This window comes from Artemia franciscana, chromosome 21 (assembly GCF_032884065.1).
Source record: "Artemia franciscana chromosome 21, ASM3288406v1, whole genome shotgun sequence".
In the NCBI taxonomy this organism is placed as follows: domain Eukaryota; kingdom Metazoa; phylum Arthropoda; class Branchiopoda; order Anostraca; family Artemiidae; genus Artemia; species Artemia franciscana.
Window position 1 is genome coordinate 11,380,377 of NC_088883.1, and position 4,068 is coordinate 11,384,444.

At 36.6% G+C, this 4,068-nt stretch overlaps 1 long non-coding RNA gene across 1 annotated transcript; it reads left to right on the top strand.

Moving 5' to 3' along the window:
* LOC136040763 (uncharacterized) lies at positions 1-2,568 on the top strand. Its single transcript, XR_010620876.1, has 2 exons — positions 1-395; positions 1,401-2,568. It is a non-coding gene; the product is annotated as an uncharacterized LOC136040763 (long non-coding RNA).
* Positions 2,569-4,068: the final 1,500 nt, after the last annotated feature.

Here is a 4,068-nt window from a genome sequence, read left to right on the forward strand (position 1 = left end):
TTTAGTTTACCAAAATATATATCCAGTTGAGAAATGTTTCGTTTTATATCACAAATTTGCAGAATTCTCATTCTGCAACCCTTTTATATCCCAAATTTTTAAAATGTGTCATTTTATGCCTTTAATATCATTATGCCCCGGCAAATGAGAATATGTCCTTTTGACATAAAATGTGTCAAGTTGGCAACCCTGGTCATATGCTTTGTTTTATTTGGGAATTTCAATATTATTTGTTGTAATTGTGTTTATCCAATTTAGAATGGTATATCAAACGGAGTATTCCCTGGATCCATTACTGGTTTGATGGTCATTGATTCTGCCTTTGTTGGAGCCTACATTCATGGTTACGATCCCTCTTTTGGCCTCGTTGACAAAATTGCTAGCCAACTGGCAGGGTAATTTTTTGATTCTTTAAAATTGTCAAGATGCCTCTCAAGAGCTATTATTATTGATTTATCTTAAATGATTTAAATTAAATTAAATGATTAAATTAAATTAAATGAATATTAAATAAAAAAGAAGAAACTAAGCGGAGTATAGAGGAAAATGAAGAAAATAAAATGGTCTTCAACAAAATATTATAAAGTTAGTCTTTTCCACGAATGGCCGAATGTATTTGGTCGGCTCTGAGTTCTCGAGTTCCTATTTCAACAGCCGTGAAGGGGTCTTTAATGTGGTACTTCTTCGACATGCTACTATTCCTTTACCACAAGAGGAGTCCTAAAGGAAGGTGGTATGTACATAGGATATGCTTCGTATGGCCTTATTATCCGTTGTGGATTGGGAAGAGGGGTGCTAGAAGTTTGACGATAACCTTTTTTTTGCCCGACAAATTTATGTAAGTTGAGTCGATGAAGGATTCTCCTTCTAAACTAGTTGCAATAATAATGCCATTCACGCCTCTTTCTTATCATTAGAACTCCATTAGCTGTTCTTTTATAGCTGCCGTTTTTAATCCAAGTTACTTTAGTTTTTGACAAATATTTCAGAATTGTCTCCATCTTTTTTTTTCATATTGTCCGCCACTTTTTATAACAAGTGGCCAATTTTTTTGCACGAACCTTTTAAAAGCTAGGCATGCTGAAAATATTGGAAAAAAGCGAAATTTGAAACTAATTCTAAATCAGAGTACTTCCCCAGCAACATTAAAAGGAATTAGCTTGATAATATAAGGTAAAATTGTTATTGTTGCTGTTATAGAAGGGGAATGCTCTTGCAAGATTACCTCGTATAATATAAATAAAATTTGTGCTAAACTAAACTTCACCTTAGCTAAGAGAGGGGTACCCTTGCTCTTCTGAATCTGCCAATGGTTATCTACATGCTTCAGGTTTTCTCTCTCAGGTGTAGATCATTGGCATGTTCGTAACATCAAGGAGGCACACTCGTGCCTCTACTAGACGCCTACAGGTCACATCCGACATCGGATCTGGGTGTACGAAGACTCATTCGATGCGGAATTCTCCGAGTAATTTTCCTGGAAAGTTTCGTAGGAAAATCTTAACCCCCCGAAAGTTTCGACCCCCCAACCAACCCCCCCCCCCTTTTAACGTTGTCCGATTGGGCTGAAATTCACAAGTTAAGGTTCCCTACGGCCCAGGAGCTTATCCGCGAAATTTCAGCTCGATCCGATAACTCCTTCCCTGTTTTCCAGAAACCACGCATTAGCTACTTAATTAATCTCCATAAGAGCCCATGTTAATTTGAAATTTTTAAAAGTTATTGAGAAGTTATATTTACACACATGCAAGTGATTAGCTCAGTCGGTAGAGCGTGGGACTTTTAATCCTTGGGTCAAGGGTTCAAGTCCCTTATGGGCGGGTTTTTTTCACAACATCAAAAAAATTTTGATAACACCTGGACAGCTTATCATTTGAGAGATAACAGAATATTAGCTTCTTATGAGCAAAAGAAACATTTCGGTCATTCTATCTATTTTTTTTTTCTATTTTATACAATGATTTAAAAGCGGGGGGGGGGTTCCTCTCCTAATTCCTGTACGAGGAGTACAGGAATTATTAAATTACATCCACCATGGATTGTAGAAAAACGTACAGAATTAATATGAAAAAAAATTAAACCTGTACAAAAGAGTCTTTAAAAGCGGGGGGTTTGCCTCTCCTAATAGTCTTCTTATAGTCCTAATAGTCTAATAGTCCCATGTTAATTTTTGAAATTCTTAAAAGTTACGAATATCAACATTCAAGTACATCAAAATAATCAGCTCGGCACGGCGAGAATGACTGCAAGCATCATAAAAATCCAGCTCCATTCCAGAAATGCACGAGTTGACTGGAGCTGTAAGATACATGTCCAAAAGAACTGACTTTTGACCCTGTTGGGGACTTTGCAACTGGGGCAATCCTCAGCGATGTCCGAAATAAGTGTGATATAAATGTGCTTTAAGTATATATTTTATAGCCTTTAAGTGCTCATTGCCAATTTTTAGGTGAATTTTCAAATGTTTTGAAGAAGTTTAAGTTTTTCTCGATTTAATGAAACGTGGATATTTACTTATTTTATATAAATAGTTGCTAAATAAGATAAATAATATATAATTTACTATAATTACCTAAAGATGTTTCCTATATGAGAAGGCATTTTTAGAATAAATTCTTTATTATAGGCTTTTGGACGTAGCGATCAAAATAAAAGTGTATAATTTTGTTAACACCTGGACTGCTTATCATTTGAGAGATAACAGAATATTAGCTTCTTATGAGCAAAAGAAACATTTCGGTCATTCTATCTATTTTTTTTTTCTATTTTATACAATGATTTAAAAGCGGGGGGGTTGGGGGGCGGCAGCCACCCAACTTCCTCTCCTAATTCCTCTACGAGGAGTACAGGAATTATTAAATTACATCCACCATGGATTGTAGAAAAACGTACAGAAATAATATGAAAAAACTTCGTTTTCTTAAAGAGTGAAAGAGGCTGCGTCCCAAAGTCGAACCTTAAAACGTACAGGAATTAGAAGAGGCAGTTGGGGGGCTGCCGCCCCCCAAACCCCCCGCTTTTAAAGACTCTTTTGTACAGGTTTTTTTTTGTGGGGGGACTTCATTGTTACTAATTACTAGTTTCGGCGCAATGGTTCTCCTGTCCTCTTGTGTTTAACATTTTTCGAAGTTATTCCATTATTCATTCATTTCAATTTTTTGTTAATTAAAAGAGGGCCTTTCCGAAGCCAAGAGTGGGGGGTTAGCAAAAAAACAAAAAACCTGTACAAAAGAGTCTTTAAAAGCGGGGGGTTTGGGGGGCGGCAGCCCCCCAACTGCCTCTTCTAATTCCTGTACGTTTTAAGGTTCGACTTTGGGACGCAGCCTCTTTAACTCTTTAAGAAAACGAAGTTTTTTTCATATTATCCATGATTAGGATTCAGGGCACCACCACAGTACCTGTCTTGTGTAGGTGATTCTCCATTGGCGGAACCACTGGGAATTAGAAGGTAGTCCTGGACACAATATTTGGAAGAGACTCCAGAGCTAAAAAAAAAGAGAAAACATGTTTTCAAATAAATGTAATCAACCAGGCATGATTGTCATCAAATAGTTATCAGGTGCAAATAGTTTTTCCAAATGTAGGGAGGGGGGATTTTTTCTGCTCCCATCTAAATAAAATTAGAACTTCTTGATTGTTGATTTCTTTCTAATGGTTGCGATACCGCACATTAACGCGTTTCTTTCTGAACATGCAAAAATAAACGGTTAATGTAGTATATTTGCGAGCTTTAGTAAACTGGTTATTCTCATTTGAAAGCTTAATGGAATATTTTTAAAACTATATATTCTGGTGTACAGTTGTGCAAAGGTAGTTAGAAAGGAGGGTCAGTGGTTCTTTCAGCGTGTGTGTGTGTGTGTAGGAGGGCTAAGGGCTGAATTATTTTTTGGCACTCAGATAAACATATAAGGAGAGGGAGTAGATGATTTTTTTACTCGTCTTCCTTGATTCTCGGGAACACTAACTGGCTTGTAATATGGGTCTTGTGGGATAACAGCAACCCTCTTATTGCGAAACCGTACTAAATGTAGCACTAAAAACTGTAATTAGACTTACGTAAAAAAACAA